General features: G+C 40.5%; 1 pseudogene; it reads left to right on the top strand.

Annotated features, from left to right (window-relative positions):
• Positions 1–14,798: 14,798 nt before the first annotated feature.
• On the top strand, positions 14,799–24,328 carry LOC131223535 (protein argonaute MEL1-like; annotated as a pseudogene).
• The last annotated feature ends 950 nt before the right edge of the window (positions 24,329–25,278 follow it).

Raw genomic sequence — 25,278 nt, 5'->3', positions numbered from 1 at the left:
TGTGGGCCACATAATAGAAAATAATGGTGATAGTGGCAACCACTCTTGAAACTTTTCAGGCTCACTATGATGTTTGTTAGAAGTAGACATTGCCCAAGTCAGGACTTTTTGGGCCCACGATGAGTTGACCGACAAGGTGAATGGATCAGATCACCCCATTGTGGGCCTTGGGCTATGGTACCAATGGTTATCCTTTCATTCGGTAGTAAAGGAAGTGAACATGTAACAACCGGAACCCATATCACATGAGAACCACGACCCATATAATATGATAACTACGACCCATTTAACATGACAATCACGACCCATATAACATGACAACCACAACCCATGACAACTACGACCCTTACCACATAACAACCACGACCTATATAAAATGACAACCACGACCATGACAAGCACGACCCATATAACATGACAACCATGACCCATGATAACTATGGCCTATATAACATAACAACCACGACTCATATAATATGACAACTACGACCCATGACAACCACGATCCATTTTTTGTAGTGTAAATGGATCCAAGGCTACAGATTAAGGTCGTGGTATACTCCAATTGACCTTTGGATATGCTTCAATTTTGGGCTCAACCCCTTAAATTGGATGGAAAAATGGATGGATGGCATGGATAGACCACATACATTTAAGGTGGTCTCAACCGAGTACTCAATCCGATTTCCTCTCTCACGCGCAACTTACACTAGGAAAGAAAGAAAAACAGGCACGATTGCTACTAATTGAGTATCCAGACTCGCTACTCAACCTGCAAGCGTGGATTGCTACTGAAAGGTTGAGTATCCAAACTCGCTACTCAACTTGTCCGTATCTAATCAGGTACAAGTTAAGTAGGGAGACGTCACCAAGTTCTATGGGCCCTTCATGATGTATTTTTGTATCCACACCCTCCATCCATTTATAGAGATCATTTTAAGGCAATATCAAAAGAATGAGTTAAATCCAAAGCTCCAGTGGACCCCATCATGTAAAACAGTGGGGACAGTGACAACCACGGCCCTTAACTTATGAAAACCACGACCCATACCCCCGTCGTGGTTGTAATGTGGTAAGGGTCGTAGTTGCCATGGGTCGTCGTTCTCATGTTATATGGGTCGTGGTTGTCATGGGTCGTAGTTGTTATGGATCGTTAGACTAAAACTTCTATGACCCCGAAAAGGGTTTCAATGGTAGACATTAGATCCCCCGCTACTTTTTGCAGTGTGGTCCACTTTATCTTTAGATTCGTCTTATTTTTAGTCTCAAGCCTTAGGACGAGCTCGCCAAAAGGATGGACGGTTTGGATATAACACGTCTCTCATGATGGGACCCCGAACGCGGAAGGATAGAAGCGGATTGGCTAGTGTACCACAGACGCAAACGAAAGCGGATTGACTAGTGTACCACAGACGCAGTTTGCTTCCTACCCCCGCCCGGACGGTAATCCGTCTAGGCAGGGCTCTGTGGGGTCCACTGCAATGTATGATAGAAATTCATTCCGTCCATCGGTTTTGAGAGCTCATTTTAAGACGTGGGACCAAAAATTAGGTGGATACAAAACTCAAGTGGGTCACACCAGAGGGAAATTAGGGAAAGAAATTCCCACCGTTGAAACCTTCCTGGACTCCATCTTAATGTTTATACGCTATCCAAACCGTTTATAATGTCATTCGGAATGAGATGAAGTGAAAACACTAAAAATATAGCTTGATATAGAACTTTTATGGCTAAAAGAATGATTCAACGGTTCTCACTGAATACCCAATGTTTCCTCTCGTGTGGCCCACATGAGTGCTATATACACCTATTGTTTGGTCTCACATCCTAAAATGAGCTCTCAAAATGTATGGACAAGGTGGATTTTACACAAACATCTCGGTGGGTCCCACCCAGCATCCTTGCGCAGGAACTTCCTACCAAAGGCTTTCGCAGGAAATCCGTGTCCGAATTAGATACAAGTGGACGCAGATTGCGTCCTACCCCCGCCCCATCTCTAGCTCCGAATGGGCAGTTCTGTGGGTGGGCCCACCGTGATGTATCCGTTTATCCAAGCCGTCCATCCCTTTTCTTCGGTCATTATAAGGCATTAACACAAAAATGATGCAAATCCAACGATCAAGTGGGCCACACCAAATAATAAGCTTGGTTGCATTAAATGCCAGTTGTATTAAATGTAAGAGTCATCTATGGTATGGTCCATTTGAGCGGTGGATCTACCTCATTTTTATGTTCATGCCTTACAATGATCTGAGAAAAGGGATGACTAGCTTGGATGAACGGATACACCACGGTGGGCCCGATCACAGAACTGCTAGTTCGGGGCTAGAGACGAGCAAGGGTAGGACGCAGTCCGCGTCAGATACAAGTTGAGTAGCAAGTCGGCTACTGAAGTGACGTCACCAAAGTTCTGTGGGCCCCACTATGATGTATGCATTGTATCTACGTTGTCCATCCATTTTGAGATATGATGATTCGGTGATTTCAAGAGGTTCGAATGACCCAGAAAGAGCTTGTGGGACCCACAAATCCTGTGTTTCAAGTGTCCTGATCGATAGGTTTCCGCAAAACTTCCTTCACATGGGCGAGTTATGCTGCGTGAAAACCGGCGGGTCAGTCAACGTCTTCTTTTTTTTTCCTTATCTCCTTTCCCTATTGGAAAAGAGTCAAACTCTCATCTTTTGAGGTTGGATATTCCCGCACGTAGGAAGAATGGAAATCTCCCTGTTTCCGCAAGATCAATCCTATGATATTTGATTTGGCCGGAAAAAGAAATGGCGTGTGAGCTTGGGTTTGGCTAGGAAAAGGGCCGGTTTGCGGAGCTTGCTGGTTAGAATTTGGGATTGGTTCTGGTGGACGGTTCTGATCCGTCCACCTGCCCTGATAGTGGGTCCCTTTCTAATCGGACGGTCCTCGATTTTGAATCCTGTCGTAGGCAGGAGTTCGAATGGGTGTTGGCATTTTTAGGCGAAATACGGATCCTCTGTTTGCATCAATCAGCAAAATTGTGGTTGTTGCAATCCAATTGGACTGTGTGATTGTGTAATTGCATCGGTGATTGAGATGGACCAATCACTATTTAGCAAACGAGAAAAAAAAGCAGAAAGGTCGTGCTTTTGGCAAACAAAGGATCCTCACTCGGGCAGGCGTGGTTGGGTCAAACACGACCCATATAATATGACAACCACGACCCTTGCTACATGACAACCACAATCAATTTAAAGGGTCGTGGTTCATATGCACAATAGATCGTGGTTTTCATCCACAAAGGTCGTAGTTGATATTTGACTCTACCTCTAAAATGACACAACAAAAAGGATGGGTGGCATGAATTTTAACATACATCAATGTCAGCCCATTTGGATCATGGTTTGCATGGATCGTAGTTGCCATGTTATATGGGTCGTGGTTGTCATGTTGCATGGTTCGTAGTTTGCAACGTGTTCACTTCCATTTCTATCAAAGCATTGGTACCATAGCTTAAGGCCCACAATGCGGTGATTCGATCCATCCACCTTGTTGGCTACCTATATAACATGATAACCGCAACTCATGACAACCACGACCCATATAACATGATAACTGTGACCCATATAGTAGGATAACCACAACCCATGTAACATGAGAACCACGACCCATGACAACTACGACCCTTACCACATTACAAACACTACCGTTACCACATTACAACCACGACCCGGGTATGGGTCGTGGTTTTCACCCGGGTCGTGGTTTTCATGAGAAAAGGGTCGTGGTTTTCACAAAGTAAGGATCGTGAATAATCCATGTCGCCCATCCTTTTTGTCATGTCATTTTAAGGCTAGTACCAAAATATTAGCCCAATTCAAACCTCGTGAGGGCTTAAATATCAATAGCCAAGGCTTACAAAATGAACACTACAACCTGTATAGCATGACAATGATGACCCTTACCTCATGACAACCACGACCCTTTTCTCATGAAAACAACGACCCATATAACATGGCAACCACGACCCATAGCTGGGTCGCGGTTATAATGCGGTAAGGGTCGTGGTTGTAATGTGGTAGGGGTCGTAGTTGTCATGGGTCATGGTTCTCATGTTATATGGGTCGTAGTTGTCATGTTATATGGGTTGTGGTTGTCATGGGTCGTGGTTCTCATGTGATATGGGTCGCGGTTATTACATGTCCACTTCCTTTACTACTAAATGAAAGGATAGCCATTAGTATAATAGCCTGAGGCCAATAAAGGGGGATCCGTTCCGTCCATCTTGTTGGCCAGCTCGGCATGGGCCCAAAAAATCCTGACTTGGGCAGTGTCCACTTCTAACAAACATCACAATGAGCCCGAAAAGTTTCAACAACGGGTTCCATTATCACTATTATTTTCTATTATGTGACCAACACGAGCTCTGGATCAGGTTGATATTTAGGCCTTAGCCCTAAAATGACATGGTAAAAAGGATGGACGGCATGGATTATACACATACATCAATATGGGCCCCATGAGTTTAGTCCTTGGCCACGTGCAAAAAAGGTTCCGTACACATCACTTTTCTAGCATTAAATACTACGTAACTTCTTAGGGCCTGTTTGGGCGGTGGGATTAGAAGGGATTATGTGGGATGGGATTCAAAAAAATATAATTATTACCCATGGCAGGGATTGTCCCCTGTTGCCATGAGATAACATTAATGCCATACTTTGTTGATAATACGGTGGTACATTGAATGGATATACCCACCATCATTTGAAATTACTTAGAATAACACACATGTATTATATCTAAACAGTTTATTTATTTTGTAACTTCATTTTATGGCATGGCCCTAAAAATTAGGTAGATCCAAAACTAATGTGGCCCCAAAGAAGTTTTTCAATGGTAAGTATTCAATCCCTGTTGCTTTCTATGGTGGGGTCCACTTGAGCTTTAGATTTACCTGATTTTTTTGCCCATGCTCTAAAATAATCTCAATAAATGGGTGGACGGTGTGGATATAGCCCACACATCATGGTGGGACCAACATAACTTGCTAACATGGAGTGAAATTGGCACGGGAGCAATGTAATTCCATTTAGGGCCCGTTTGGCCGGGCGTATTGGAAGGGATTGGAAGTTAAATCTCGGGATTGGCCGGGCGTGCCAAACATACTGGGTGACCTAATCCCGAGATATAGCAATCCGATGGATCTTAAGACAATCCATTGACAACACCATCATTACCTTTAAATCCCATCCAATCCACCCAAATCCGTTCAAATTTGCCTATGACGTGTTTGGTTTGAGGGATTGGAAGGGATGGGAAGGTTTAATCCCGAGATTGGCCAGGCGTGCCAAACAGACTTGATATAGCATTCTCGGGATATAGCAATCCCACGGATCTTAAGACAATCCACTGATAACACCATCATTACCTTGAAATCCATGCCATCCACCCTAATACCATTCAATTCCTTCCAATCCACCCGGCCAAATAGGGCCCTTAATGTAATTCCAAGCTATTTCATTCTTCCCAAACATAGAGTTGAATTGGCACAGATGAATCCCATCCCACCTAATCCCACCGCCCAAACAGGCCCTTAGCCCCTTATAAAACCGTGCAACTATTAAAGCAAGGTTGGGAGTACTTTCGTCCAAAACAAACTCCACAGGTTGATTGAGGGCCCGGGTATATATGAGTACGGTCAATTTCCCTATTAAAAGTCCGTAGCAATAGCGCCGCGGGTCCCATCGTCTTCCCGCTGAAGGAAAAATGGTACCGAAGAGGCAGAAGAAACCGATTACTACGTAACCATCTCCCCACCGTACACCTGGCAGCAGAATATTCCAATCAGGACCATTCATCTGCCGACCTTCTCTTCTGATCAGACGCCGTTACAAAACCATGTTACATTTCACCACATTCCCTTTGAGAGACTAAGAACCGTCCATTAAAATTCCATTGTATTAAGTCCTTGGATCATTATCACCGTGTAATTTTTGTCCATTCTCAATTGACAGTGTAAACAATTAGATGAATGATCTAGATTTCTCATATCTATTAAGTTTAGGAGATAGATCTACTAAATTTCGGTAGAGCTGAATGTACTGTATCATTCTCGTTCTCTAAAATACCTTCGAGAAAATGACCACTGTAGACAAAACCTTTTATCCAGCGGTTTTTATGAAGGAATACAAACTTTAGTTACCAACTTAAACTAGCACGTCCGGACAGCGACTTTGAGGACGAAACTACCCCTCCTTTTCACTGCGAACACGAGCGCTGACGCTCCTCCAGGCTCCAACTGAGAGTTGTACGAATGGCTTAAAAGAGATCAAATTTACGTGGCCCGGCAGCTATATATTTATTATATCCACAACGTTCATCCATATTTCGAGATCATTTTCATCATCATTTGAGAACATTATCCAAAAAAAAAAAAAAAAATCATATCCAAAGATCAACTGGACCACACCACACAGAGCAGCTGGGAAATTGATTTTCACCATTAAAAATTTTGTAGGGCCCACCATAACATTTATTTTCCATCCAATTTACTCATAAGGTCACAAAGGCCTGGATGAAGAGGAAAAGCAAATTTCATAATGATCCAAAACTTCTGGAACCCCTAAAAGGGTTTCAATGGTAGATGTTCAATTCCCCACTACCTTTTACAATGTGGTCCACTTGATAGTTAGATCTGTCTTATTTTTCATCTCAACCCTTAATATGAGCTCGCCAAATAGATGGACGGTTTGGATATAACACAGACCTCATGGTGGGGCCCACAGAAGCAACGGAAATTTTACCAAAAAAAAAAAGAATCAACTATGAATCGCGGATTCCACAATTCCACCGCAGCTCGCTGTAGGATTTGGGGATGGATCGCAGAATCCGCGATTGATCCCTGATTTAAACAAAAGGCTATGGCTACGGATGGATCACGGAATTCGTATCATGTGTACTTTTCTTTTTATTTTTTTTATTTTATTTTTATTTTTTTATTTTTACATTTAGAATTTTATTCTACCTACATTTTTCTCTAAGGCATATTTATATAAATATGTATATATAAGCATATAAAAAAAATTAGTTTCCTTTTTTCATTTCTTTCTTAATTCTTTTTTTTTTTTTGGGGGGGGGGGGGGGAAGGGGGGGGTTAGCTTGTTAGTGCACACCCATGTCAGTATACACACTCCATGTTAGCCACCCCCACTAGGGATCGATACCATGACCTCAAGTGTTGAAACGAGGTATCTCCACTCAGTCTGCCAGTTGAGCTATGGATCTGGGTGTCATTTCTTTCTTTATTCATATAACAAGAATATCTTCTAAACCAAAATTAGTTACTTAACGTACTATATATGATTTTAGGGTTGAAAGTTGGGCAAGTTCAATCCGACCAACCTGTGACCCACCTGACATTGGGTTGGGCTTGGGCAGGATGTATCAGGTTTGGTCTTGAGGTTGGGCCATACAAACACCAACCCGATAAAACTTGGAAACGGAATCGCCGGGATTGACCAACAAATGCATGGAAATGACCGTGAAGTGAAGGGAATTGACCGTGAAGTGCATCAAAATGACCATGAATCTAAACGAAATCATCGGAATTGACCGTGAAATCCATGGAAATGACCATGAAGTTAAGCAAATTGACCGTGAAATGCGTGGAAATGACCGTGAAGTGAAGGGAATTGACCGTGAAGTGCATCGAAATGACCGTGAATCTAAACCGAATCGCTGGAAATGACCGTGAAATGAAGCGAATTGACTATGACATGCATGGAAATGACCGTGAAGTGAAGGGAATTCACCGTGAAGTGCATGAAAATGACCGTGAATCTAAATGGAATCGCCGGAATTGACCGTGAAATGCATAAAAATGACCATGAAGTAAAGCGAATTGAACGTGAAATGCATTGAAATGACCATGAAGTGAAGGGAATTGACCATGAAGTGCATCAAAATGACCGTGAATCTAAACGGAATCGCTAGAAATGATTGTGAAATGCATGGAAATGACCGTGAAGTTAAGTGAATTGACCGTGAAATGCATGGAAATGACCGTGAAGTGAAGGGAATTTACTAAAAATTGAGCGGGACAAACTGGAAATTGAGCAAGACAAACTGGAAATTGAGCAGGCCAAACTGAAAATTGAGTTGGCCAAACTGGAAATTGAGCGAGCCAAACTGAAAATTGAGCAGACAAACTGGAAAATGAGCAGGCTAAACTGAAAATTGAGCGGGACAAACTGGACTATGTGTCAAAATTCTACGTGATAGGACAATATTAGCTTTTCCGTTTTGGTTTATCATAGACGGTTCACATTCAACTGAAAAAAAATAAAGGTCTAGATATTGGTAGCTGGGAGGTTCAAATGACAGGTTTTTTGGGACCTGCTCTATCCATCGTTGGACACAACAAACCAACAGTCTGGATTAACGAACTATGTGCTTCATTTATTTGAGATGAAAGACTGTTTATACCGTCAAAAGATGTGCGTTAATCATCACATGATTCCTCCTCCACTATGATGAAACACGTGGGAGATGCCAACCATTCATCAGATGGGTCTAGAACATATGCCTCACCTACCCTAGAAAGTCATCTCTATCTCCTTACGTGGCGACCCACGCATACAAAGATTAACTATAAGGGTCAGGTCTATTTCATGACCCAACCAGTCTGATTTGCGAAGATGTAATACCCAATCTTAAAACGACCTAGATCTAAGCATGTCAGCATCCCAATCTTAAAACGGGGTCAGCTACAATGGGTCATTGATGTATTGTAACAGGACAAGTAGGATTATAGCCGTTGGATTTTGGTCATATTGAAACGATATCAGTTTGGCTCGCTCAATTTCCAGTTTGGCCCGCTTAATTTCCAGTTTGTCCCGCTCAATTTTCAGTTTGTCCCGCTTAATTTCCAGTTTGGCTCACTTAATTTCCAATTTGTCCCACTTAATTTTCAGTTTGGCTCGCTTAATTTTCAGTTTGTCCCCCTCAATTTCCAGTTTGGCCCGCTCATTTCCAGTTTGGCCCGCTCAATTTTCAGTTTGTCCCACTCCATTTCCAGTTTGGCCAGCTCAATTTCCAATTTGTCTTGCTCAATTTCCAGTTTGGCTTGCTCAATTTTCAGTTTGGAATTTGAGTGGGCCAAACTGGAAATTGAGCAGGCCAAACTGATATCGTTCCAATATGACCCAAATCTAACAGCTATAATCCTACTTGTCCTGTTACAATACATCAATGACCCGTTGTAGCTGACCCCATTTTAAGATTGGGATGCTGACATTCTTAGATTTAGGTTGTTTTAAGATTGGGTATTACATCTTCACAAATCAGACTGGATGGGTCATGAAATAGACCTGACCCTTATAGTTAATCTTTGTATGCGTGGGTCGCCACGTAAGGAGATAGAGACGGCTTTTTGGGGTAGGTGAGGCATATGTTCTAGACCCATCTGATGAATGGTTGGCATCTCCCACGTGTTTCATCACAGTGGAGGAGGAATCACGTGATGATTAGCACACATCTTTCGATGGTATAAATCGTCTTTCATCTCAAATAAATGAAGCACATAGTTCGTTAATCCAGACTGTTGGTTTGTTGTGTCCAACAGTGGATAGAGCGGGTCCCAGAAAACCTGTCATTTGAACCTCCCAGCTACTAATATTTAGACTTTTATTTTTTTTAGTTGAATGTGAACCGTCTATGGTAAACCAAAACGGAAAAGCTAATATTGTCCTATCACGTAGAATTTTGACACGTAGTCTAGTTTGTCCCGCTCAATTTCCAGTTTCAATATGTTCTAGACCCATCTGATGAATGGTTGGCATCTCCCACGTGTTTCATCACAGTGGAGGAGGAATCACGTGATGATTAGCACACATCTTTCGATGGTATAAACCGTCTTTCATCTCAAATAAATGAAGCACATAGTTCGTTAATCCAGACTGTTGGTTTGTTGTGTCCAACAGTGGATAGAGCGGGTCCCAGAAAACCTGTCCTTTGAACCTCCCAGCTACTAATATTTAGACTTTTATTTTTTTTAGTTGAATGTGAACCGTCTATGGTAAACCAAAACGGAAAAGCTAATATTGTCCTATCACGTAGAATTTTGACACGTAGTCTAGTTTGTCATGCTCAATTTCCAGTTTGCATATGTTCTAGACCCATTTGATGAATGGTTGGCATCTCCCACGTGTTTCATCACAGTGGAGGAGGAATCACGTGATGATTAGCACACATCTTTCGATGGTATAAACCGTCTTTCATCTCAAATAAATGAAGCACATAGTTCATTAATCCAGACTGTTGGTTTGTTGTGTCCAACAGTGGATAGAGCAGGTCCCAGAAAACCTGTCATTTGAACCTCCCAGCTACCAATATTTAGACCTTTATTTTTTTTAGTTGAATGTGAACCGTCTATGGTAAACCAAAACGGAAAAGCTAATATTGTCCTATCACGTAGAATTTTGACACGTAGTCTAGTTTGTCCCGCTCAATTTCCAGTTTGGCCCGCTCAATTTCCAGTTTGTCCCACTCAATTTTTAGTTTGGCCCGCTCAATTTCCAGTTTGGCCCGCTCAATTTCCAGTTTGTCCTGCTCAATTTTCAGTTTGTCCCACTCAATTTTTAGTAAATTCCCTTCACTTCACGGTCATTTCCATGCATTTCACGGTCAATTCACTTAACTTCACGGTCATTTCCACGCATTTCACGGTCATTTCTAGCGATTCCGTTTAGATTCACGGTCTTTTCGATGCACTTCACGGTCAATTCCCTTCACTTCACGGTCATTTCCACGCATTTCACGTTCAATTTGCTTCACTTCACGGTCATTTTCATGCATTTCACGGTCAATTCCGGCGATTCCATTTAGATTCACGGTCATTTCGATGCAATTCACGGTCAATTCCCTTCACTTCGCGGTCATTTCCATGCATTTGACGGTCAATCCCGGCGATTCCGTTTCCAAGTTTTATCGGGTTGGTGTTTGTATGATGGCATATCAGGGTTTAGAACATTTGGAAGCCTAATGGACAATAGGGTATTTTCTCGTATTCCTCTTGGTTTTTGCTCTCTGTAGTTTCGGGATGCCTCTACATTGAGAGAGTTCTTCTTTTTATAAAGAGAATCCGAGAGGATTAGGAAGAGTTGGTTTACAATAGGGATAAGGTCTTTGTATCCAACCTCATCTTTATCCCCTCTCAATTAGATCCCAATTTGAGAGAGAGGCATGCACATAGCTAAAAGGATATCTACTCGAAGATATTACATGGGAAAACCATTTAAGACCCACCCACTAGTGGTTGCCCATAAGTGGACCTCCAGGGCCTATATCTAACACAAATGGGTCAGGTTGACTCAAAGACTCAGATGAGTCATTACATAACTTGGCTCAATATCCACTAATTAAATAAAAAAAAATTTGTTAACTCGTTGATTGTAATCAAACTATGTAATACTCTATTGCATGCGTCTGTGGGAGTTTTTGTGCTCTCTTTGCCAGTCCCATGCCTAGATAAAGGACGGTTGCGTTAGGTTGGCAGCTAGAGTGTGGTTGCATGAAGCAAAGTAGCATATATTCAGGTGAGGAAGCCGGGAAGCATCTGTTTCAAAATGTTAGCAAGTATAAATGGCTAGGTAGAGGGAGCGAGAGCGTGATTCTGAAGCTGGATTTGAGGTGGGAGTTTGCAATAATTTTCATCATGAATCTACACAATAGGACATTCCAAAGCCCTTGTGAGAGTGGACTGGCAGAATAGGATTCATGTCTCCAATCCTAATTAGTTGGGATAAGTCTTAGATGCTGCTGATGAAATAAATAGTTATTTTAATTAGTAAAATAGTCATCTTTGCATATATATATATATATATATATATATATATATATATATATATATATATATATATAAGAAAGTAAACATGTTCACGAGCAATGAAGTGCTGGTGGTATATGTATCCTACAATTTGGGAGGTTGCTAGTTCAAATTTCTTTGTATGCTTATTGTGAAAAAGAATTGTTCTTAGGCTAGTGACTTGGTTTGGGACGTTGTGAATCAACGAGTCGACTCAAAGAGTCACACTGAATCACATTTGAAATCAAATTCCCCACTGACTTCGCTTGCAATCTCGTCAAGTCGAGTCAATTCTGTCGAGTTTCAAGATAATTCACTGAGTTCTATAACTGTGGCAAAAATAAAAACTTTAGTCTCCTCAGCATTCAGATTGATGGTGTCTCCAAACTGCAATTAGTTACTTTCAAGTTAGACTTGAAAGGAACACAATTGGAATTTGAGGGTACTTCCTCAATATGAATGCTAGGAAACATATTAATTTTTGTCATTTCCTCTTGATTAAACTCGACTGTTGAAAATCTAATCAAGTTGTGCATCCAAACATTCCAAACATAGCACAACATGCATACCTTCCTTGCCATTAGCTTTCGTACATTACTTAGAGTTTCAGGTCTTCTTTCTCTTGCTTTGAAGGGTAGTAGATGGGCAGGTAGGTCACCTCCATATAATTCACAAATTGACAAAGAAGCAAAATTACATGGCGGACCTGCAAATATGTATAAATATTGGACCTTGTAAATAGTTGAACAAAGATGAGGGAATCAGACATAGTTTTGGAAGATAGAGAATTTGGTGCTAAACACAAATGCTGAAGCTAGTCATCAAGCACTCAATTCCATGCACATGGCGTCAATGTAAGAAATCCAGACTGTTCATCCATGGGCCCTACTGTAGACAACTTTTGAGGATTACGATTAGGCAGGTAAGAACGGCACAACCATGGTCAACATTTAATGGAAAAAAGTGCCCTACATGTTGGCTAGCATCATCTGACTGGTGGGTCCAATAAAATAAATGGCCCACATCTCATACACGGACACTGTGTGCATAGAGATTGATTTGCTTTAGCACTAGACTTTCCTCCTTCAAATACGTATCTTTTCTTTCAAGGATAGATTTCAATACAATCTTTGAAGCCTCTGGTGAGGAAACTCATTAAGCAATGGACTCGCAAGCTTCCAAGAAACTTCAGAAGCCATGCAGATTGAGTAATGAAAGATAAGCTTCATTATCCCAGTCTTTCACACCTAAATGTAAAATCTTGTTGAAGCTATGAATAAACCAAAGGCTTCTCAACGCAGATATAGTGTCCCATGTTGGACTAAATCTTTCGTAAGGATATCTCAGGATCACTGGAAGGACTGGCGTTTTGGATAGAAAAGCACCTGTCTTAAACGGAAGGAGGAAATCTCCATTCGTAGTTGTGCCCTATGCAGTTGGAAATGGAAATAATCAACCATGGTCCATAATGATGCAAAGAAGCACATTGGCGTTCAATTCGCTTCACTTCACGGTCATTTCCATGCATTTCACGGTCAATTCCGATTCCATTTAGATTCATGGTCATTTCGATGCACTTTACGGTCAATTCCCTTCACTTCACGGTCATTTCCATGCATTTGACGGTCAATCCCGGTGATTCCGTTTTCAAGTTTTATCGGGTTGGTGTTTGTAAAGCCCAACATGACCAAACCCGATACATCCTGCCCAAGCCCAACCCAATGTCGGGTGGGTCACAGGTTGGTCGAGTTCAACTTGCCCAACTTTCAGCCCTAAAATCATATATGGTACATCAAGTAACTAATTTTGGTTTAGAAGATATTCTTATTATATGAATAAAGAAAGAAATGAAAAAAGGAGACTTTTTTTTTTTTTATGCTTATACAAATATGTGTTAGAGAAAAATGTAGGTAGAATAAAATTCTAAATATAAAAAAAATAAAAAAATAAAAAATAAAAAAATAAAAAGAAAAATACACCGAATACGGCTATTGCTACGATTATAATTCGTAACCATAGCCTTTTGTTTGAATCGGGGATCAATCGCGGATTCCACGATCCATCCCCAAATCCTACAACGAGTTGCGGTGGAATCGCGGAATCCACGATTCATCGCTGATTCTGTTTTTTTTTTTCGTGAAATTTTCGTTGCTTCTGTGGGCCCTACCAAGAGGTCTGTGTTATATCTAAACCGTCCATCTATTTGGCGAGCTCATATTAAGGGTTGAGATGAAAAATAAGACAGATCTAACTATCAAGTGGACCATACTGTAAAAGGCAGTGGGGAATTGAACGTCTACCATTGAAACCCTTTTAGGGGTTACAAAAGTTTTGGATCATTATGAAATTTGTTTTTCCTCTTCCTCCACGCCTTTGTAACCTTATGAATAGATTGGATGGAAAATAAATGTTATGGTGGGCCCTACAAAATTTTTAATTGTGAAAATCAATTTCCCCGCTACTCTTTGTGGTGTGGTCCAGTTGATCATTGGATATGATTTTATTTTTTTTTGATAATGCTTGGAGACCTTATGAATAGATTGGATGGAAAATAAATGTCATCGTGGGCCCTACAAAATTTTTAAAGGTGAAAATCAATTTCCCCGGTACTCTTTGTGGTGTGGTACAGTTGATCATTGGATATGATTTTTTATTTTTATTTTGGATAATGCTCGGAAAATATCTCGAAATATGGTTGAACGTTGTGGATATAATAAATATATAGCTGTGGGGCCATGTAACTCTGGTCTCTTCTAAGCGGTTCGTACAACTCTCCGTTGGAGGAGCGTCAGCGCTCGTCTTCGCAGTGAAAAGGATGGGTAGTTTCGTCCTCAAAGTCACTGTCCGCACGTGCTAGTCTAAGTTGGTAACTTAAGTTTGTATTCCTTCATAAAAACCGCTGGATAAAAGGTTTTGTCCACAGTGGTCGTTTCACTCACTCGCTCTCACCCCCACATCAGCAAACCTTATTCCCGCCTTTGAAAGAGAGAAGGACCGAAAGAAGACTGCTTCTTCGTTCTTTCCTCCATTTCTCCGTCTTTTCTCTGAAACGCAACATGTCAAGGCGCGGAAGCAGCGGCCAAAGAGCTACTCCAGCACCATCTCCATCTCAGAGAGGTGGAAGAGGTGGCCGCGGCAGAAGAGGTAGAGGCGCTCCTCCTCATCAGCAGCAGCGACCATCGCCGTCTGCATCAGCAGCTCCTGCTGCAGCATCTGCGTCTTCTTCCTCTTTGAGTCGCGATTTCGAGCGGCGCGTGTCCTTGGAGGAACGTTCTACGCCAGTACCGTCTACGGCGCCCGCGCCAGCACCAGCACCACCACCAGCGCAGCAGCTGTCGCCACCATCATCGACGAAGGCGATCCGATTCCCGGCTCGGCCCGGGTTCGGAACTCTCGGCTCAAAGTGCGTGGTCCGTGCGAACCACTTCCTTGTCAACATAACTGAGGACAAGGACCTATGCCACTATGATGTGAGATTTCCCTCCGTTTAAATTATTTCACCTGATTTTCGCTTCGGATCTGGTTTTTCTTACCTGATATGTCTGATATTTCCATCGATCCTTTGTTTTTGTGTTTTGATCTGTAGTTTTTTGCATGTCTTGTTTGATGCTATCTATGGCTTAAAAATGGCTTTTATCTTAATGCATTTCTCCTGAATGCTTTTAATCGTGTTCTTAGTTTGAGATCTTATATATGTCTACCCCGTTTCCTAAATCCCTCAGCGTTTTTTTGATGATTTCGTTTGTATCTATTTTTCTATGTTTTTATTTCTCTTTGTTAAGTTCCAATGTACTTTGTCTTATGCAATTTTCTCCCTTTTCGATTGTTCTAGTGCTTGATCTTCTCCGATTTTTTTCTATCTCTTTGTTTTTTTCCCTTTTCGGATCATTTTGGTATTTCCTTTGCATCTCTGTTTTTTGTTTTTTGTGTTTGAAATTTTTAATCTTCTTTCGTTTTGATTTTCCGTTTTGGATCGTTCTAGAAAATTTCCCTTGCGATCTTGGTTCTTGTTTTGGTGATTTGAAAGCTCTCTGTAATTTGCTTTGCATTCATTCCTAGTATGTTATCTTCTCCCATGCAAGCCCTTTATTCCCATTGCAGCTGTTCCTGCTATAGATCCTTGCCTTTTTCTTGAGTGAGATGTTAAAGCTTGGAATAATCGGTTGCATATTAGTATTTTTTTAATGCATTTTCTCTATTATATCTGCAAATACGACTTGAGAATGTTCTTTATGTTTGTCTGTTCTTTTTTGTTTATTTATTTATTTTTACTTCAGATTATTTTAATGGATTTATATATGCTTTTTTTTTTTTTCTGTATTGGTTTAGTTGTTTAGTGCTCTGTTTTTATTGTCTATCCGTCAATGCCTACTTTTTTTGTTTGTTTTTATTTTTTATTTTCCCTATCATTTCCCCTTTTTACTTCGATCATCATCTTATTTAGTTACCCAGAGCTAATATCACATGTGGACTCCTTTCAGTTAAAGGTTGAGCCCTTGTGTGGTTTCAATGTTTTCTAAAAAGGAAAAATTCATTGATATATATCTGATATTCGTGCATTTCTTTCCTTGTCATTTGCTTAGGCTGCGATTGGCTCATTGTCATTTATCGAGTTGGGAAAAATAGGCTGTGATTTTGGAATCTAGAAACAGCTCTTTCTTATCAACATGATTACTGCAGCTTGATTTACTTTTAGTTTTTATTTTTATTAGGAATTCCACTGAGTTGCTTCATAAAATCTGTAAATTATTTTCTTCTAGACTGAGCTAAAAGAGTTTTTGTTTACGTTCTCTTTTGCTTTTTTCCCCAACTTAAATGCTTAGTTAACTATAGATGATGTTTCTCCTTTGGTATCTTGTTTCTTATTTGCTCTTTAGGATTCGTTTTATTTCTTAGCTTGTTTGGTGATAAGATGTTTGCTATGTGAATAACGCAGCTCTACATGTGTTCACACGTGCCAACAGTGAAAGGGATGACTTGGCTATTTCCTGGCCCAATAATGGGGATGTTCCACTCGTTAATGCTTGTTGAATATCCGTGAATGGCATTTTTATTTTTCTAACTATTATTTTTGTACATATGGACCACTCGATGAGCTGAAATGGATGACTTCCATGGCCCACTAGGTTGACTGCATTGTTTTCTCCACCTCAGGTATGGCTCATTTGATGTCCCACAGATGATAGGTTGGCAAGTGTGACTGCATAGATATTTGCTGAATATCTATGAATGACATTTTTATTAATCTAACTGTTATTTTGTACATGTGGACCACTTGATTAGTTGAAATGGATGGCTTCTATGGCCCACTAGGTTAATTGCACCATTGGCTTCACCTCATGTATGGCCCATTTGATGTCCCACGGATGCCAGGTTTGCAAGTGTGGCTGCATAGATAGTTAGATACTTGTGGGAGGACGGAAGGGCTCATGGTGGTCACTCCTTGGTGGATAACAATGATGATCTGCTTTAGGTAGTTCCAAAACTAGAGATTGCAACATTGGAAATGGGAGAAGTCTGACATGGCTTGGGTTGCAGATAGTGCAATTCAGTCCCATAAACTGTTCTAGTTCTAGTTTTGCCGTGTAGGACTTACTGCTCTCTATGACAAATGTTCAAAACATAAATATTCTCATGTACAATATGTCAATCTGTTCGCATTTAGAAACTGCACATTTGGATGGGAAACTTTTATTACCTGCATCATCTGTTAATTGTCTCTCTTTGTTTATTGATGTTTCGAAGGGTTAGAATTGTGTTTGAGAGTAGATTGTTCTTGTATCTTGCTTGTTGTTAAATGATAAGTTTCTGTCTGCATTTCTGAGGGAGATTGGATTCCTTTAAAATCCACAAGTTTATTCTTGTAGATATTGGATTCAAAATTTGCTTTATGTTGATAGTTTTGCTGAGTTGTTTTTCAAATGTATTTTCTGTTTCTAAAACAAATGAGCTAGGTTTCAGTTTCTCCGGAGGTTGCATCCCGAGGCATAAATCGTGCCATCATCCAACAGCTCATAGCAACCTATAAGGAATCACATTTGCGTAGAAGAAAGCCTGTTTATGATGGTAGAAAGAGCCTGTACACTGCTGGGCCTTTGCCATTTTTGTTGAAAGAATTTGTCATCAAGTTGGTCGACGAAGATAAGACAGGTTCCACTAGTTCAATGACCAGGTTTGTTAGTCAAGCCTCATTCTCTCTTCTGACTACTGTTTTACATATTTTCCTATGGTTTCTCTTGACCTTCCTAAATTGTGGTTTCTGTTCCTGTTGTTTTATCTTGATGGTTATTTTGAGTTTGTTTGAAAATGTAGAAGGGAGAGAGAGTTTAAGGTGGTGATTAAGTTTGCTGCTCGAGCTGATCTGCACCATCTGAAGCAGTTTTTGCGAGCTAGGCAGTCGGATGCACCACAGGAGACAATACAAGTGCTTGGTGTGGTGCTAAGAGAATCGCCTTCATTCAAGTAATTATTTGCTGCCCTTTACTTTTGATATAACCCCTCAATATGAATTGTTATGAACTTTTGTCTGCCTTTGATGGTCACAGTTATACTCCCGTGCAAAGATCTTTTTTCTCTCCTGAGTTGGGTGAAAGAAGTCCTCTAGGTGATGGTTTGGAGTGTTGGAGGGGATTCCGTCAGAGTATCCGCCCTACACAGATGGGCCTTTCGCTGAACATTGGTACTTTGTTTGCTGAACCCCAGTTTTCTCATGTCCAAGTTCTGATTGATTTATGTAATCTGGTGTTTTGCCCATATCACATATAAAATTTTTAAGGAGAAGTTAACAAACAATATTGTTGTTGTTGTTGTTGTTGTTGTTGTTGTTGTTGTTTCTAACTGTTTTGGCACATGTACTGATGTTGCTGGTATTAACTTCTTTCATTTTAAATTTTTTTACTCTCCAAAGCTATCATTGTGTAGTTTTCTCTCTCTTGCTCATACATTTTATCCCTTTCTACAGATGTCTCATCGACATCATTTTACGAACCAATTCCAGTTGTAGATTTTGTATCTCGGTATCTCAATTTGCGAGATCCAACAAGGCCGTTATCTGATACCGACTGCGATAAGGTACTTCTACCTGCATTTGTCATTTTTTATTTTTTTTGGAGAAAAATGAATTATTTGTATAGGAGTTTGTTTGGTTGAACCAAACATCATGAAATTCATGATTAATCAGTCTACTGTGTTGCAAATTTTCATGATATTTGGTGCAACCAAACAATAGCTTAATGGGAGTTATAGATATGCTCTTATTTCTATCATACGGTTAATGACATTTCATTTTGTTTAGCATCATCTTTTGTTTGAAACTTGTTCTCATTGGTAAATGAGATTTCATTTTGGTTAGCATGATCTTTTGTTTGAAACTTTCTCATTAGTGTCATTGACTCATGGTTTGGTTTTTGCCAGATAAAGAAGGCCTTGAGGGGAGTAAAGGTCTATGCCTCCCACCGGAAGGAGTCATCTAGACAATATCGAATTTCAGGGATAACTGCTCAGCCAACGAGCCAGCTGACGTAAGCATAGTTTGTTTAAATTCAGCTTGATATATTCCCATCATGATACTTGAAATTCATTTTTTTAAAGGCAATGCTTGAATTTCATTATAACTTATTGATGATATATAAATTTTGTTACTATGCATAAACCTCAGATGTTTTTTTCAAGAATCAAACAAATTCTTTCTTTAAAAAAGATTCAAATAAATGTCTTGTTGCATTGTGCACTATGTTTGTTGTATTACATTTCTGAGACAACACAATATGATTCTGATATCGTGATCCTTGTAACTGTTTGGTGTGAGGTTCATTTTGCACATTGTGAATAATGAGCATTGTTGGTGCCTTTTAGATTTCCCATTGATGACCGGGGGCATACCATTTCTGTCATTGAGTACTTCAAAGAGACGTACGGAGTTGTCCTCAGCAAGATTTTCTTGCCATGTCTTCAACTTGGCAGTGATGCCAGGCCAATATACTTACCTATGGAGGTATAAAGCCACTACTGTCCTAAAATCATTACTTTGCTTTTCCTGTACTCTGCATTATTGCATGCATGTGTCAAATTTCTGTTTTTGACATCATGAATGATTATATGCTGTCAGGTTTGTCACATTGTTGAAGGGCAGCGATACTCGAGGAAATTGAATGAGCAGCAGGTTACTGCCATCTCGAGGGCTGCTTGTCAACGTCCTGCTGACAGGGAGAGGAACATCCATGAGGTACAGGCTCTCAATTTTGTAACTGGGAAAATCAACTTTATATTGAGATGGGGCCACAGCAATCAGCCAGTCAGATACAAGGGCCCTTTTTTGTTAATTTTAAGTTATTCCTTGAAATTAGGTCTTGCATCTGTTTATTCTTGATTCTTGGAGCTCATTCCATTGCAGATGGTTGTGCGCAACAATTACAACGGGGATCAGTATGCACAGGAGTTTGGGATTCAAGTTCAAGACAGACTTGCTTCTGTTGATGCTCGTGTTTTGCCACCTCCCGAGGTGATTATTTGATTCGAAGTATTTATCTGATAATCATGGGCATGCTTATGGTTCTATTGGTTGTTTCAGCTCAAGTATCATGCTAGTGGGCGTGATGCAAACTGCTATCCTCAAGTGGGGCAGTGGAATATGATCAACAAGGTTGATCCTAAACTTGCCCTCTTGCATATTTTAGCATTTAAAATGTTATCATGACCTTAGGAACATATTTCTCTCTTGTTAATTCCATTAACATGCTTGAGATGCTGGGCTGTACTGGAGTCATTGATTGTAAGGCTCCAACTCCACTGATGCCATGAAGCCTTTCTAGTTGAAAGTGTCCATTCCACTAGAACCTCTGCATTGTAAATTACAAAACTCCTTTTAGTAGGCATTTGACCTTCGAAGCCTATATGCAGTTTCAATGGCGCAATTAGAAACTAAAATTCTCGAGCCATAGGAAATGTAGCTTTTATAATTGTTTGTAGATGATCAGTGTTTGTGTCTCAAGATGGCTGCATCTCCTTTGATTAACTGTTTCACAGATCTATTCATTCAATGTTCATATCATCATTCATGCATTTACACTGCCATGGCATATTGCTGGACATTAATTTTGGGGTGTCTGCTTGGTCTGACACTGTGATTTTAGTGTTTTACTATTATTATTGCTAAATGTTCCATGCAAACATCCATTTTCAACAAGCATGCAATCAAATGGTAAACATGCAGATGCGCTCATTCAAGCATAAACTAACAACTTCTGTGCACGTATCACATATCTTTGTCAGAGCATTTGAAGATTTCCTCCTGTTGCTAGCTAACTCTTGAATTTTGTTGTACTGGCATGTGTGCAGAAAATGGTTAATGGTGGCAGTGTTGAATACTGGACATGCATAAACTTCTCATGTCTGCCTCCAGATGCAGTTCATATATTTTGCCACGAACTGGTTGGCATGTGTCAAAATAAAGGAATGGTATTGAGTCCTGACTTTTATATTTGAATATAGACATTAGCCTCGTCGCATGCTCCCTAAAGTTCTTCATTCTCTTTGGTAGACATTCAGCCCCAATCCATTGGTGCCCATCCGCGCAGATTGCCCTAATAGGATTGAGGTGGCTCTGATGGATGTACACAAACAAGCCACTGCAAAACTACAAAGTGGAGATAAGAAGAAACATCTCCAATTGCTTATTATCATTTTACCTGACATGAATGGTTCATATGGTGAGTGCAGCCAAGACCCTAAATCCTACTAGAGAGATGGAATGAATCAACTAAAGCGTTTTGTTTTCTGATTTTGCAGGAAAGATAAAACGTGTTTGCGAAACAGAGTTGGGCATAGTGTCGCAGTGTTGCCAACCAAGACAGGCATCCAAAGTCAATAAACAGTATCTCGAAAATGTTGCCTTAAAAATTAATGTCAAGGTTTGTGATTCTTTGAAGTTGTTGAACTTTGAATGTTTGATGTGTTTCTTCTTTTGTTCTTTTGCCTCTTTTTAAGGAGCCACAACTTTCCTACAAGTGGCAAATGCCATATCACAAATTAGACAACTCATAAGCCTTTGATTGGGGGATTTTCTGGAGAAAAAAGAAATGAAGAATGGTCTGTGAAACTTACATTATCCTTTTCTTCTAAAAATCCTCCAACGGTGAGAACGAATTTACCTGTCCTTTTTTTTTTTAATCATTATTTTTTAAAAATTTTTATAAATGAAAATTGTGTTACAGATTGTTATGGCCCTATATTATTCATGTATAAATGTTATAATTTGGTGTGCTTGTTATTTATTGTAAAAGGTTGGAGGTCGCAACACAGTGCTAGCTGATGCCCTTGCGAGTCGTATTCCTTGTGTAACTGATGTTCCTACGATAATATTTGGTGCTGATGTCATGCATCCACAGCCAGGAGAGGATTGCAGCCCATCAATTGCGGCAGTATGATATATTTGGTTATTAATTTTCATTTATTATAGTTTGCACTTGATTTTTATCCATCTTTGATGTGCATTGTAGGTTGTAGCTTCAATGGATTGGCCAGAGGTCACCAAGTACCGGGGTTTGTTCTCGGCACAGCTGCATCGGCAGGAGCTGATAAGAGATCTGTTTCAAGTTGTGCAGGATCCTCAGAGAGGTTCTATGAACGAAAGGATGATCCGGTAAGTCTTTTTATCCTCTGTATTTATATGATTGTTGGTGCAAGTGTTTGAATTCAGTGTTTAAAGAATATCTATGGTATTTGGCAGAGAACAACTGATTGCATTCAGGCAAGCAACGGGACAGAAGCCTCATCGCATCATATTCTATAGGTAATTCTTCACCTTGGGAGTCTCTATAGAGTGTGAATATTATGATTTAGTCTTGGTTTTTCTTGGATGAGAAACTATTTGGTATTTTGGCTCATGATTTGGAGTTTTGCAGGGTTGGTGTGAGCGAAGGCCAGTTCAGTCAAGTCTTGCTTTATGAGTTGGATGCAATTAGGAAGGTGATTTTCCATACTTGGGTCCGAGTTGCATTGTCCTTCTATAACAGTTTTTTTTTGTAATTTACTAATTTTAGTCATACGAAAACTTTGTAATGGTGCCATTTCTATGTTCAATATTTCACCTTACAGGCCTGTGTTTCATTGGAGGAAGGATATGTTCCACCTGTGACATTTGTGGTAGTTCAAAAGAGACACCGCACACGGCTTTTCCCTGCAGACCATAGGGACCATAATTCAACTGACAGGAGCGGTAACATCTTACCAGGTATGTCAAGCTGTCAGTCTTCTTTTTTTCTTTTTTGCTTTTTTCTATTTAAATTCTTGATATAGTTCCCATGCCTTTGTTTTGTTATATTGGCATAAATGGCTGTTTTGGTTAGGAACTGTTGTCGATACGAAGATATGCCACCCAATCGAGTTTGATTTTTATCTCTGCAGCCATGCCGGTATTCAGGTAACTGCTGGTTCGAATGGTAGCACGATGGTTCTTGTTGGCCATGATGAATGGTTGTCTTATGTTGTTATTTTGTTGTCTTGTATGATGTTTTCAGGGAACAAGCCGTCCCACCCACTATCATGTTCTGTGGGATGAGAACAAGTTCACAGCAGATGCATTGCAAAAGCTAACGAACGATCTCTGCTACACGTAATTATGCACCTCTGATGCTTTCTCAAATTAAAACACTTGCACTGCTTGGGCATTTTTTTTTAATGTTTTCGTTTGCTGTAGGATGAATTATAGGGTCATATTCACTCTCTTACAGGAGTCCATATATTTGGTGTTCTTAGATTTTGCCCGTGTGGGTTTGGTACATGTGGGGCCTCCCCAATTGAAGGATCACACAACCTTTTGATGTTAAGACCTGCTGTAGGCCATCATGTCAAAGGGTTGTCTTCCCATTTGGTGGTTTTTCAGAACGTTGCCTGTCTAAAAATCTGTTGGGGTTTTTTAAAACACGATTGATTTCATGCCATTTGGGATTGACACGGTGGATCCAGTTTCGGAACACCATGCCATGGGCCCCCATGTACATATGCATACATCATGAAATTTAAGAAATTACAATAGGAGTTAGTTCTCCAATCGCTTCATTATCTTTTTTTATTGAACATTGTATCTGTTCCATGCTCACAGGAATGCCCGATGCACTCGCTCAGTGTCCATAGGTTTGTTCAAATTTCCTTGTCTTTATTCTCCATGTTTCTTGGTTGTCCAATTTTTGTAATACAACGTATCTGAAATGTTGTGAACCTGACATTTTTGCAGTTCCTCCCGCGTACTATGCTCACTTGGCAGCAGTTCGTGCTAGGTACTACATGGAAAGTGACGTATCAGATGGTGGGTCCACATCAGCAGCTGGTGGAAACACCAGGGCTCCGGCCGCTGCCTCAAATCAAGGACTCAGTAAAGGAAGTAATGTTTTATTGCTGACAAATGACTACTTGGCTCATCTTGACATGGCACACGTAGATGTCGAAATTGATTCTTCTTGGATATATGGTGTACATGGCAGTATGGTTGGTCCTTCCACACACACAGAGGATGCTTTTTTCTGTTCTCCTTTTTTAAACTGGATGGTGCTTGTGATGAGTTACGGGCAGAAACGTTTTCTTGGTTTTTGTTCCACCTTAACAATTGATGGGGTTTTCCTCCTCAGTTCAGAGGAGATGTAGTGTGGATTGGATACCACAAATCTTGGCATTACCGTGCCACTCGACTAGTCGAGGGCATTGCTCGACCGGTCGAGTGGGCCGCTCGATTCAAAGTCTAGCGAGCTATTTGTTTCGAAATTTTCACAAAATTTGGCATTTCTGTGCTGCTCGACCAGTCGAGGGCACTGCTCGATCGGTCGAGTGGGCCGCTCGACTTAATAGTCCAGCGAGTTATTTGTTTTGGAATTCCGGGTGTGCTCGACTAGTCGAGGGTCAGGCTCGACGGGTTGAGCACCCGGCTCGACTAGTCGAGAGTTACGCAGATTCAGTCCAGATTTAGTGCGGATTATATAAATTTGAGGCGGTTTCGCAAGAGGTAAAGGGAGTTGCCTAAACTATAAATAAGGGTCCTAGGGTTATTCTAGAGCAATGCAAGAGAGTTTATTAAAGCTTTGCAAGGGTTTGCTAAAGGGTATAGGGCTATCAAGGTGAGAGAGAGAAAAAAAAGAAAGAGAGGAAGCTTGTGGAAGGGATATTCTGCTCGTAGAGGTGATCTACTTCGCAGTCAACGTCTCAGCGCTTCTATGACCTCGTAATCAGTGAGATCTCTCCATTATTTTTATTCTCTTATTGTTCATCTGCTCCTACGTGAGTGAAGAAGGTTTGATCCAAGCGGTGTGTGCTCGTGATCGGTTATAACGTCGTACTTCATAGTAAATTGTTGCTTTAGACGAGGTCTCGTGGTTTTTACCTCTTTTGAGGGTTTTTCATGTAAAATCTCATGTCGTGTGGTTTGTGCTTTGAATTATTTAATTATTTTATTATATCCC

The sequence above is a fragment of the Magnolia sinica genome, chromosome 13, assembly GCF_029962835.1.
Source record: "Magnolia sinica isolate HGM2019 chromosome 13, MsV1, whole genome shotgun sequence".
NCBI classification, from domain to species: domain Eukaryota; kingdom Viridiplantae; phylum Streptophyta; class Magnoliopsida; order Magnoliales; family Magnoliaceae; genus Magnolia; species Magnolia sinica.
The sequence above is the reverse complement of the archived record's forward strand: the minus strand, read 5'-3'. Positions and strand labels throughout refer to the sequence as shown.